The following is a 13879-nucleotide window of genomic DNA, read 5'->3' as shown; positions in this document are numbered from 1 at the left end:
AAAACAGGTACTTTAAGTAGCAAACTTAGTCAAAATATGTTTATTTAGGATTCCTCCATCAGGATAGGGTTAGGGTTAGGGTTAGTTACTGTTACCATTGGATTCCCTGGATCAAGACGAGTTTAACACACCCTATGGCGTCAATTTCTGGTTATATGGCAGACATGAAAATCCCTCACCTTTCGGCGAAAATCGCCGTTTTGAAACCAAAATAGGTGACCTACGTGAATCCTGTAGATTCGATGAGAAATTGTTTTGGGGGGTGGGGGGGGTTGGTATTCATATTCAGTGAACTGCAAACAGGTGCGGAGAGGCGGTTAGAACCTAAACTGTACTGTCCTGTAGCTAGTGGTCCAGGACAGTGTAGCTAGTGGTCCAGGCCAGTGTAGCTAGTGGTCCAGGTCAGTGTAGCTAGTGGTCCAGGGCAGTGTAGCTAGTGGTCCAGGGCAGTGTAGCTAGTGGTCCAGGCCAGTGTAGCTAGTGGTCCGGTGTAGCTAGTGGTCCAGGACAGTGTAGCTAGTGGTCCAGGCCAGCGCCTCCGCTGGCACAGGACAGTAGCTAGTGGTCCAGGACAGCGCCTCCACTGGTACATGACAGTAGCTAGTGGTCCAGGACAGCGCCTCCGCTGGCACAGGACAGTAGCTAGTGGTCCAGGACAGCGCCTCCACTGGTACATGACAGTAGCTAGTGGTCCAGGACAGCGCCTCCACTGGTACATGACAGTAGCTAGTGATCCAGGACAGCGCCTCCGCTGGCACAGGACAGTAGTACGTGACAGCGCCTCCACTGGTACATGACAGTTACTGTTCTGTTGATAGTGGTACGCAACTGTCTCGTAACAGTTGCATTGGTTGTCTTGCAGCATTTTTGTTGACTGTCGCATAACATTTTAGAATGGGAGAACAGGCTATAAACTTTTATTTTCAAAATATAAGTTAAACTGTCTCTAAACCATGCTTGACGTGTCGCTACAAGCTTACCATACAAAGTAGTCAATTTTTACTTTGTGTGTAATGTAAAGCAGACTGTTACGTATTGACTTAGTAAAAACGTATTTTACTCAGAGTAACTGAATGCACATGAGCCACCGCCGGAGACGTTGTTATTGCATTATTGTTATCAGCGCCTCCTAGTGACGGCGTGTATATCATTAATTTTAATGATTAAAGTCAACATAGGCTATAGGTTACCTACATTTTGCAGTCAAGGGGTGTCATTTATTGACATTGTTCTTCATATGGAAATAATGAAGAATTATGTTTTCTTTATTATTTTAAAGACAAAATGAAATATGAATGTGTTTATAATAACAAGGTTTGAGTATTTTCATTTTCAAATACACTGTTAAATTGCAGTTCCCTGTCAGTTAGCACAGCCAGGTTACATTAGTTTTCTTTGTTTACAAGCATTTCTCTCAATAAAATAAAAATCAACACATACCATTCATATTTTCAATAAAAATAGATGTATTTGAAAACATAAATAATACAATTCAAAACACTTTTTGTACATGTACAAAACACTGTAGTACACTATATATTCACTCAAACACAGTTCCTGAGGCAAGGCACATCTCAGCCATGTACCGGCAAACGCTGTCGTTCTTTCTGATGATGTGGATGGTGACCTTAACAAAGACATCAACAATTGAAATGCTCATCAAAAACAACGGTAACAGAATATATTATTACAATTATTTTGACCAGGGCCAATTTAGACATATACATTACATAAAAGGTGTGAAATGAATTGACTTGATATTTCCTTACTTCAGGCTTCATCACATCAAACAGAAAATCAAGTGTGTCCAGTCACCATCCAACTCCAAAGTACCCTTTATTCTGTCAAGTAGTTTGATACTCTGGGGATGGATACAAAATGTTAAGAAAAGAGAGAAATAGTCTATTATAAAAATGCATGTTTCTTGCTAAAGCACACAATGAGTTTTCATATTAATATGTGAAGATTATATAATGTAATGTCCGGATCATTAATTGTCTTCTTGACATATGTACATTATTTGACCACATAGGCTACTTTGGCAAACGCATGCAGTATATATTTTTGTTCAAAGATATGTAATGGTCATAGCAGAATCCAATGACTAATAAATTAATCCAAGGCACTTGTGGAATATTTTGTTAATAACCAAATGCATTAAACTTACATTATCTTCATTGAAAAGGAAACGCTTTGGTCTTAAAAGCTGCTTCAGTTTCAATGAGGTTCCGGGATTTCTCCAAAGATACATCCGGCTTGACTTAATTTCATCAGACACCAGTGCTTGATGTATTTTCTGTGAGGACATATTTTTGCAGACCATAAGACACACAAGCCAATACAATAATGTGTGTTTATTATTATTATTGTTGATTACTATTGTTTAATGAACCAGATTTACCTGGAGCTCATCGTCACCAATGAGACCCTGCACTCCATCCTGCTGCAGAACTCTTAGTGTCCTACAAAGAATAACAAGTCATTGACATCCATTTAATTTGTAATGTGAAAGTAGGAAAGTATACCAAACCAGCCACATACCCATCAAAGTTCAAAGGCAAAGGTCTCTTGCAACCACACCAGTAGGGATCTCTGATGGATTGCTCTGCGACACCAGCACAATCTGTGTGCAGCCATCCTTTGCAGTCTTCACACTGTAGCCAGAGGAGAGTCTTTACCTCTGAATAGAGTGAACTGCAGGTGGAATAAATATAAGAAAATCACAACACCTACAACCAACACATACTCCCTCATGCAGGCATATGCTCAGTAAATACATTTCCTACCCCTCTGTCCCCAGCTTCTGGAAAACAAAGACATTCAGGTCAGCCGCCATACACTCATGTTGCCTACTGCTTTTCCCAGTGTGATTTTGAAAATGAAAAATACTGGATGATAAAACATATCTATGAAAAGTCAAGAAAGCTAGCTCCTGAAATTTTGTCGAGTGCAAATATTTTTCACTCTTCAATGTAAACATACGACCGGTAATCGACGCTTCTAACCCGAACCCAAATACATAGGCCTATAGCCTACAATAGACTAATATACAGTTTGTGCTAAAAATATATTTTATGAGATAGGCTTAATAGCATGTGTGTTGTGCAGCAGTGGCAGTCTGCAGAGACAACGGTAACAGGACAGCGGGGATTTGTGCTCTTACAAATCGCCACACTTCTATGGACAAATATACCATTTGTGTTAAAACATATCATACAGTCAAATAGCCTATCTAATTTGCCTATCTTTTGACCTTATTTCAAAACCAAATTGATTGTTAAAATCTGAAATCAGAATCAGAAAATGTCGCCTTACCCGCCACAATAATAACGTCTCCGGCGGTGTCACGTACCACTGTCCTGTGCCAGCGGAGGCGCTGTCCTGGACCACTAGCTACTGTCCTGTGCCAGCGGAGGCGCTGTTTCCAGGACCACTGTCCTGGACCACTAGCTACTGTCATGTACCAGTGGAGGCGCTATCTGGACCACTAGCTACACTGTCCTGGACCACTAGCTACAGGACAGTACAGTTTCGGTTCTAACCGCTACTGCAAATCAGCCAAATAAATTCGCTCGCGCGCCATGCGCGCTCGCATTAACCATGAAAGTCCCTAACTACCATCACATCAGACAGAATTTGCATGCATTAGCAAGGCGCTTGGTGTGGTGGCGTATACGGACCGGTTCTGGTGGGCCGGTCTGGATCAAAGTCCAGCGCCTATTTGTACTTCCAGTCCGTTAATGCCGTTCTATCAATAAGCAGACCTGCCAACCTGTACGCAATTTGTGTAGCGGATACGCATTTTGACTTCAAAATACGCTGGTACTTGTATTGGCTGTCAATCATGATGGAAGAGTAGACAAGTTAAGTTACAGCATGTCCACCATCTCTTGTGGGGGTTATGCACATTTGTGGTGCCCTTACCACATTGTACCTCATATACTGTAAATGTTAGACCCAGTGACAGGCTGGCATGAAATGGCTTGCATAATACTTAGTAAGGAGGCCATAAAAATGTTTGACTCATGGCTTAAGTTACGTTTCTCCAGTTCTCCCCAGGTTGGCAAAAAAGTATCTCAAAATGCATCAGATTGATACGGAGCCCCTAAAGGGACAAGAAAAAAAAAAAAAATCTGAAAGTTTCTCGTGCGCACGAGAAACTTTCTGGTGCGCACAAGAAACTTTCTGGTGCGCACGAGAAACTTTCTGGTGCGCACGAGAAACTTTCTGGTGCGCACGAGAAACTTTCTGGTGCGCACGAGAAACTTTCTGGTGCGCACGAGAAACTTTCTGGTGCTCACGAGAAACTTTCTCGTTACCACGCTTAAGTATCTGGTGGATACCGCATGCACAGAAGCGAGCATTAGATCTGCTGTCACATGCGTGGAAATGACTTTTAAGGACGTTTGCTTGCGAGTCGCCACCACTATATTATCTAGAAAGACATTAAAAACGAATTTTGAAGTTGTGTTGTCTGTTTTGGCACAAGGGATACACCCGTCTTGAGCAGGGGTCTCATTTATAAATGTGGCGGTCTCAACATCACATGGTCCACTATGGTTGCAGGAGATGCCCTGACTGCATGGAATACAGGATAACATCATACATCCTACCTTTAGATAACTGCAGAACACAGTGTATAACTAAATATATGTATTTAATAATGTGCATATATTATCATGTCAAAAACTGGAAATACAGTTATAAGCCCCGGCGCAATCGCAACACTTTACGTCCTTGTTATCATTTCAAACTTTAATACTGTTCACAACAAAACGCTTTTGTTTTCAAATTGTATCTCGACTCGGGGTATCGCTGGCACAGTTGATGGCAGCAGCAATATGCTGCAACTCGCACAGTTTTTATTGGTGATCCAACGGCCACCAAATAATGTGGTTTTTGAGCCTCCACCTCGCCTACAAGTAACAGTGTCTGAGAAGATAATTTCTCGTGCGCACCAGAAACTATCTCGTGCGCACCAGAAACTTTCTTGTGCGCACCAGAAAGGATCTCGTGCGCACGAGAACCTTTCAGATTTTTTTTTTCATTTTTTTTTTTTTTTTTTTCATGTCCCTTTAGGGGCTCCGTAGATTGATGCTTTAAAATAGGGATTTTTATTTTTTTTCTTATTACCCCTTAGAGGGGTAATATCCTTCTCACCTTTTTCACCCCTGACCCGTTTTCATGCCTGACTTAAGCTATATTCACGTGCGTCGTACAATTAAAACCAAAACGAGGCTATTACGAGATGGACGGATGTTGCCAGTCCGTAACCGCGACGTGGTGGCAACGTTATTTTCCGACGTTGCCAGTCCGTAACCGCGACCTCCTAACAATATAATTTTGTGACGTTGCCAGTCCGTAACCGCAACCTCCTAGCAACGTAATTTTCCGACGTTGCCAGTCCGTAACTGCGACGTTAATTACTAACCTATATTTCTCAATTCTGTTGCTTATATTTGGGCGGTTCATATGCAGACCTTATTTGCCCCAAATGCTACTTGTTCTTGTATAATAGGCTACATAGCCAACTTCAGGAGGACTATGTTTGTGTGGTGTGTAGCATAACTCAAGCTAATCATAAACAAGGCAGCATTTCCATGTAACATTCAGTCATTTTATTTTCAAACAAAGTGCCAAACAGTGAATGAACATCTTCTGCCAGTCCCCGCTACAGGTCCTGTCTGTTGGCCCTGACAATGAAGCACAAAATAAGTTAGTGTCCTATCGACATAATTGCACGTATGAAAGGGGCTATACAAGTCATAAAAAAATCACATCTAGAATAATATACATCATCAAAAAAATATTATGGGATTCTAGTTTTTGGTCACATAGCCATGTGAAAGGTTGGATCGGGAAGCTGCAATCATGATTCATTCACCTGGCTTGTTTTGAATGGGCTGCCGGGGCGTGTTTGAGTGTCTACGCTGTGAGGAGCTCCACAGCCTTCTCTCCCAGTCCCGTCTTCCACTTCATCACAGCATCTGCAATTACAAGTCATGAACTTATTGTTGGCACCAATTTGAACGTTGAACGCTGTGTGTAAGCCATAGTTCACGGCATCCCTAGGGACCCCAACCGGCTACAGTACAGTACAGTAGGCTAGCGCTTGACACACTGGTCAGAAAGGTTAAAGGGATGTAGCTAATATAGCAAAATAAACATATACATGTTATGTCGAAGCGTTGTATTGTAAAAGGTAACTAGGCATACATACACATAAGCTAGGCTAACACATTCTGGTTTAACAGCGATGTCTGAATTATTTTCTTCCAAGCGTCAACAAATGCAAAATTTAACGTATTGCTCATTTAACATTGTGATCAAAAACACAATTGTGAGATTTAATGTACAATGCGATGTACGCTGTTATTACACGTGCGAGCTTGGCGAGTCGCACACACATCCTTTCTGGAAATGGTGTGCTGACCAAGCCCCCACCCTTGGTCTTTAGCTCCTGTTTCATTTGGCTTCCTATCGCAGCTCGACATAATGAACATAAATTATTTTTCGGCGGCCATTGTTGTTTTCAACTGGAATCGCCTGATAGCCTGTTGGAGATGCGGGTTCCTCCGCAAAATGGCAAAATATTATAAAAATGTACAATGTAGAAGGTCAAGAGTTGGACAACAAGAGAGCAAAACTACTTCATGTTGGGCCAACTACAATAGGCTGAATGGGGATTTGAACTCATGAGCATAAGATTACAAGGCAGCCTCTCTATCCTCTCTGCTACACACCAACTGTTGAGAATGTAAGAGTAGAAAGGGCAAAGTATTAGCTTTGGTCAGCTTTGGGACAAAGGTTAAGAAGCGGTTGACATTTCAAAGTGGAATTGCTTGAAATTGCGCATGGTATTTCATAATGATGTCATCCTGTTTAACTAAACAGATATTCAAATTTTAGGCAGGCTAAAAGACTGTGGCTGGATTCAAACCTATAATCTTATACTTTGCAGGTCACTGTCCCTGTCCATTGAGTTATTCTCAGTGTTGAATATTGTCATGTTCAGTTACTGCATAAAAAAGTAAACTGTTTCTGTGGTAAGAGTTGTTAGATTCAGCCAAAGTTTAAACTACTCAAATTCAATCCTATTTTTAATTGTTGATGGTACTTCAGAGTGATGTCATCTTGAACCCAATAAGGTTTGAAAACCATCAGTAAAAATGATATTTGATTTATTGACACAAAGATATTGAGGCAATGTGGACATTTACATAAATACACCCCTTTCAGACATTTTGTATTACATTTCTCATTCCATTTCACCCTATATAAAAACACACCTGCCCGCACACTATCCCCCAATCCATGCTGTTTACCTCCCTCCCAGCAGAAGTCAATCCAAAACAGAAAGGCTGTAGCGGACGCATGAAGCCTTTCTTTCTTCTTACAATGAAGAATAGCCTCATTGGCAAAAGGTCTGTAACACAGTCCATGATGATCTCCTTGCCGTCACAAATGTATGAAGGCCGACTCTCACTTCCGATTAAACCACACAACATGCACTCTCAGGGTGACCAACAAGATTATTTTAACTAACATACAACAATATTACAAACATCTAACTGAACGAACGCAACAACAAAAATCCCTTGCATAGCTGTTGTAACCAAACTACAAGTCTTGGCGTTTTTTGACATGCCGCACTGCATGCTGGGTACCCAAGAGCGCTGACGCTGATGATCTAGCTGTTCTCCGACTGTGTGATATGACGAGATGCTACTGACACGCAAAGGTCCCGCGTCTCCTGAAATGTAACGCGTCTTTCTGCCTTGTAGCTGCGTGCGCATCATCATCAAGACCCCATGTATATGACAAGATAACATCCAAGCTAACAATTTCTGCAAATCTGATTGCAGCTTTATATACCATATGTAGCCTACTGTGTTATGGTTGTTTGAGTTAAACAACTTGCTTAATGAATTTAATGGCTGTTATATGTCAAATCCAACTATACATTTATAAAATAAAGAGTTCCAATCAAATCTGAATTCTTTTTAAACCTAGAGGTTTAAAAGACAACCTTTGCCTAAACTGAAACTTCACCAACTCAGAGAACTGAGTTTCAACATCCATTTACACATTTAATCTCTATTTTTTACTCTACTCTTAAGGCATAACTATGTTTAACTTAATGTCTGCGCCTCTCTGTCACCAACTGTCTCTGGAGTGGGGGGTGGGGGCTTCACACGGTTTAAGCAAAGGTATAAACAAGTTAAATTTAAGACTTTTTAGGACCTTTTAATACCCCTTCCAATTGAAATTAAAGACCAAATTTACGATGGAAATACAGATCAAAAGTGGAAATATACAGTAATCTTCCCAAACACTGATGTCTGTTCAATATGAACAGTATGGTAAAATGACAACAATCGGTTGAGTTTAAGTACATTGACTAAATGTGTGTAATGCGAAAGGATAACACAAAAATTGAATTGCTGTCCTAAATTATATTTTGTATTAAACAATGGTGGAGCAGAAACTAGCAATTCCATGAATCCCATGGAAACAAAGGCAAATGTGTGAGATGTACTGATGTGGAGCACAAATCATCCAAGAAGCAGTACTTTTCTTGAGTGGTTTTTATTCAGATGACTAATCATTGGATTCAGGTCAAAACTCCATAACTTGAACTGGTTTCATTACTTAAGACACTAAAAGTCAGCAGCTTGGCATGCTGGGACATGGAAAGGATAAAAAATGTAGACTTTCATCAAAGTAAAAAATGCTGGTTTGTCCTTTTTCATCAATATCCTCAAAAAAGCAGTCTGCAGAGCTACTGTGTCTGTGGGGTGAAGGCCGAAATATGCTTCTGCGTCTCCGTTTACGGATGGGCGGGCGCACAGATGTGGGCTGTGGGTACTGAAAACAATTCACCGCCAGAAGAGTAGGTGGCGCAACTGTTTTTTGTTTCAACGTCGTTGAGTGTTTATTTACCTAGGTTACCGAAAAGTCGAAGCAAATTTACAAATTAGCCGTTCCATCAATAAAATACGCACATTTTCAGCAACTACACTGCCCATTTCTCATCACATTTTAATTCAGATTCTGATTTACATGTACCGTTTAGCTGAAAAATGAATTGTAAAAACTTTACAAGCAATGGCGGTCAAAGGATTCTGTTCGTCCTGCTATCACGGCAACCCTACCCCTGACGCAAGAGGTACTTAATACTGACCAATCACAGCCAAGGGGGTCTCCGTAGCTCTCCGTAGCTACGACGGAGAGTTACAAAATTAAGGAGGTGCACGTCAAGCTCTCCGAGGCTCTACGAGGGCTGACGGAGAGCTTTTAGAGGGCGTTCCACGGAGACGAGGGCGTTCCCATGTGTCCGTTTTTCGAAAAACGCAGAAGCATATATCGGCCTTGACTGTCTGTCTCTGGAGGGGCAAGCAGGGCCTGCAGGCAGGGGCAAGCAGGGCCTGCAGGCAGGGGCAAGCAGGGCCTGCAGGCAGGGGCAAGCAGGGCCTGCAGGCAGGGGCAAGCAGGGCATGCAGGCAGGGGCAAGCAGGGCCTGCAGGCAGGGGCAAGCAGGGCCTGCAGGCAGGGGCAAGCAGGGCTTGCAGGCAGGCAGTCAGGGCAGGCCAGCTGGATGAAGCTGTCCTGGGGTCAGGGCTGAAGAGAAGCTGTCCTGATTCTGATTCTGTCCCGCTAGAGGGGGGTAGTCCAGCAAGGGATCATCATCCTCTGTTGAACTCTGTTGAGCAGGCCTCTGCATGTAAAAGTGAAGCAAAGATCCATGTCAGTTGTGAAAAATGAAGCTTTTTACATCTACACTTTACATAAACTACAGTTTTGACTGTGAAATGCTCTTGTAGGTTAGTTATAACAAAGTTAAGTCTTGTACTCGCTGTGAAATATTTTACTATTGATTGTTGTACACTGTACAGGTACAGTCCTGCACTTTTTTGTGGTTCATGTTGTTTTATGATGTTATTATGTTCAAACCTACCTCAAATAAACATTAACTCTATACTTCACCAGACTTCAGCTTAAAACGATTGATTGTCTGCAGAAACTTCCACGACAAGACCCGGCCATGCAAAGTCACTCAAAACGTTTGGCTCGATTCCAGGCTCTGGCAAGAGTATTTAGCTCTAAACTGGTCAATATACACATCTGACCAAAGACCAGCTCGAACTTTGCCTGTAAACAGTGATTCTGACTGTCAGAGACCTTTAAATAGGCTGACCGAGTGAAACTAGCCTGGCTAACGTAGGTCGCTTTCTCAGGAAAATGACAAATGAAATAGGCTTGTTTTGTATCTTCAGTAGACTCTTGTCTACAAAAAGCAGCCCTCCCTGACGTTTTAGGACTAGAATTTAGTGAATTACGATATCGTTTACACACTGCCAGTGAGTGAGCGAGCCGAGTCTGTCATTGAGGCTAAGTCAAAACAATGTACCCTCGGGACGCAGTCTCACTCCACTTGCAAGTTTTCCACAAAAATAATCGGAGCATCTGGCTAGAAGTACAATTCCTGAAAGGCTTCCCTCCTCGAGGTTTGGTAACAAACACATTTTTGGTGTCGACCGAATTGTGTAATGGTGAACTTAGGAACATGACGCGACCAAAACATGGCTGCCGCCTAAGCGTATGCGGTCTCCCTGGCGCATAGGCTTATTACTCGCTTGCTCTCCAGACTTTCTGAGATGGGCATCACTGGCACTGCACTCCAGTGGATCTCATCCTACCTGTCGGGAAGATCCTACCAGGTCTCCTGGGGAGGCAAACTGTCAGGCCCTCGCCAGCTCTCCACTGGTGTCCCACAGGGCTCCGTCCTTGGCCCCCTCCTCTTCTCTCTGTACACCACCTCACTTTGACCAATCATCACCTCCCATGGCTTCTCCTACCACTGCTACGCTGACGACACGCAGCTGTACCTGTCGTTCCCCCCGACTGATCCGGGGATCTCAGCTAGGATTGAGGCCTGCCTCGCAGACATCTCTGCCTGGATGACCGAGCACCACCTCCAGCTGAACCTCGCCAAAACAGAACTTCTCATCATCCCGGCTAAACCCTCCATCTCCCATGATCTGTCAATCACCCTGGGATCTGCGACGGTGACCCCTTCATCCTCTGCCAGGAATCTTGGGGTTACCATGGATGACGAGCTCTCCCTCACGGCCCACATTGCCGCAGTCTCCCGGTCGTGTAGATTCACCCTCTACAACATCCGGAAGATCAGGAGATACCTGTCTGAGCACTCCACCCAGCTGCTAGTCCAAGCAATGGTCCTCTCCAAGTTGGACTACTGCAACTCGCTGCTCGCTGGTCTCCCAGCATGTGCAACCCGCCCTCTTCAGAGGATTCAGAACGCAGCGGCCCGCCTGGTCTACAATCTATCCAGACGCTCCCATGTTACCCCGCTCCTCATCTCTCTCCACTGGCTACCCATCAACGCCCGTATCAGATTCAAGACCCTGGTACTGACCTTCCGAGCAGTGAACGGGACTGCGACCGACTACATCAAGTCTCTCCTTCAACCTTACACCCCCACCCGTCACCTACGGTCTTCCTCAGACAACCGCCTGGTGGTCCCACCGCTCAAGACTGCCAGGTCCCAACACAAGCTCTTCTCCTGCCTGGCCCCCCAATGGTGGAACCAGCTCCCCACCTCCATCAGGGACACCGACTGTCTCCCCACCTTCAAGAAAAGGCTCAACACACTTGTTCCGGGAGTACAACGGCACTTAGGAATGCTTGGCTAGACCTGTTGCTAGTTTCCTTCAGGATCACAATGACTCTTATTGAGTGACTTGTTGCTCTTGTAGGTTAGTTATAACGAAGTTAAGTCTTGTACTCGCTGTGAAATATTTTACTATTGATTGTTCTTCCACAGGTAACAGTCCTGCACTTTTTGTGGTTCATGTTGTTTTAATTTGTAAACTTGTATAACTGCATGCTTTTATGGGTCTTCCCTTTTGGCACTTGTTTAGTTTTCCACAATGTATGCTTCATGTTCTGGCTGCTTGCAATGTTTGGGACAACCTCGTTGTTATGATCAGTGACCTATGCTCTTTTGTAAAGCTCTCTCTTGGAAGTCGCTTTGGATAAAAGCGTCTGCTAAATGCATAAATGTAAATGTATTACAAAGACTTTCACGAGCCAAATCAATTCTGAGCCGACAGGTCTGTGGGGAATCGCTTGTTCTCCTAAAAGCTGCCCTCCTCTACCTTTTTGATGAATTCGCCGAGATGCTACAAGATTCACTAATTACACAGGGAGAAAAGCTAGCTACTTTTCGAGTTCGGTTTTCCGTCACTTCAAACTCACGATCTAAAGGTCTCTAAGTGCTCAAACCTTCACCATAATTCAAGAGTAGGGTACTTTCACGAACCCAATCATTGATTCTAGCTTAAAATGTGTAAAAATAGGACTTACCGAACGTGGCTGCCTCCAGCATGGCTTTAAGGCAATTCCAGTTGAAAACAACAATGGCCGCCGAAAAAGAATTTATATTCGTAACGGCGAGCTGCGATTGGAAGCGAAATGAGGGTGAGGGTGGGGCTTGGTCTGCACACCATTTCCAGAAAGGATGTGTGTGCGTCTTGCCAAGCTTGCGCGTGTCAGTAGGTTGACCACCTGTCCCTCTTTTCGCTGTATAGCACAGCATTTTTTATACGCGACCTGCGGAACAAGGGGTGAAAATGATGTGCAACACAACGTAAAGCGGGACAGGTGGTCACCCTAGTGTCAAGGGGCAGGATGAGTCTGTGAGAATTTGGAGCGTGCGCACTGTGGAGCAATTCAATTGAATTCAATCATATATGACATACCAAGGTGAAATTGTTTATGGTACTAGAGATTGATGTCGTCTTGAACCCTATTAGGTTTGAAAAACAATCAGTCAAAATTATATTTGATTTATTAACAACAAAAATATTGAGGCAATTTGTACATTTACATAAATACACTTCTTTCAGCCATTTTGTATTGCATTTCTTATTCCATGTCACCCTATGTAAAGACATGTATTCTACACATCTGTAACTAATTTCAAGTCGATTGGGTCTATGGTTTATGAGTAGAAGGGTTTTGAAGGTTGTACCAAATTTGGACAATACAAGAACATTCATAAGTCTGACAATATGGGTCCTTGAGGCTTTTCTGTTCCCCATGAGAAATAAGCCAATACCAATTTTCAGGCATTTTGAAGTAACGAGGCACTGGGGAAATCACGTAGACTTTGGGCGTGTTTTATAGCGCCACCTATGGGCGCACATGGGCCACTAGCCGTCTGGGAGTAATGAGTGACCTGTTGTATCATTGGGCCAAATTGGAAAAAACCGACTCCAGGACTTTTTGAGCTGTTGGGCCATTTAGCTGAGAAATAAAATAATAATAGGAATACTAACAAAAACAATAGGTTCCCTCCTACCGGAGGAACCCTAATAAGAAGAATACTAACAAAAACAATAGTTTCCCTATTACCGGAGGAACCCTAATAAGAAGAATACTGACAAAAACAATAGGTTTCCTCCTACCGGAGGAACCCTAATAAGAATAATAAGAATACTAACAAAAACAATAGGTTTCCTCCTACCGGAGGAACCCTAATAATACTAACAAAAACAATAGGTTTCCTCCTACTGGAGGAACCCTAAAAAGTGCACTGCTAGTATCCTTTAAGTAACATGATAATAGTATACTTTTTATACTAAGTATACTTACAAAATAAACTTGAAGTATACTTCTTTTTTGTAAGGGGTGAAATGGCTAAACAAATTGACCACAAATACATTATAAAAGACTTTGCATCCAGAAAGACAAGGAAGATGGCTGTATAATAGGCAAAGATGAAGGCAGGTAAATTGCATTTTATACTAGAAAATGTGGCGTGAACGAGCAGATCTCAGTGTGTCAAATTGTT

The 13879-nt window shown here is 42.8% G+C and overlaps 2 long non-coding RNA genes across 6 annotated transcripts in view; both read right to left on the bottom strand.

Annotated features, from left to right (window-relative positions):
- Positions 1-1320: 1320 nt before the first annotated feature.
- LOC124466059 lies at positions 1321-3315 on the bottom strand. The gene is made up of 4 exons (XR_006955865.1): positions 2542-3315; positions 2402-2462; positions 2168-2296; positions 1321-1861 (listed from the first exon to the last, which is right to left on the bottom strand). It is a non-coding gene; the product is annotated as an uncharacterized LOC124466059 (long non-coding RNA).
- Positions 3316-5447: 2132 nt separating this feature from the next.
- Positions 5448-13879, bottom strand: part of LOC124466063 — a 32980-nt gene continuing 24548 nt past the window's right edge. For 3 of the 5 annotated variants that reach the window (XR_006955870.1, XR_006955868.1, XR_006955867.1), the window contains exons 3-4: positions 5885-5987; positions 5449-5693 (exon numbers count right to left, since the gene is read on the bottom strand). This is a non-coding gene — a long non-coding RNA (uncharacterized LOC124466063). Of the gene's footprint in view, positions 5694-5884; positions 5988-13879 lie in introns of all 5 variants that reach the window. The other 2 variants (XR_006955871.1, XR_006955869.1) reach the window with 1 other exon arrangement.

The sequence above is a fragment of the Hypomesus transpacificus genome, unplaced genomic scaffold, assembly GCF_021917145.1.
Source record: "Hypomesus transpacificus isolate Combined female unplaced genomic scaffold, fHypTra1 scaffold_62, whole genome shotgun sequence".
Lineage (NCBI taxonomy): Eukaryota > Metazoa > Chordata > Actinopteri > Osmeriformes > Osmeridae > Hypomesus > Hypomesus transpacificus.
This window is presented reverse-complemented; position numbering and strand designations above follow the sequence as displayed.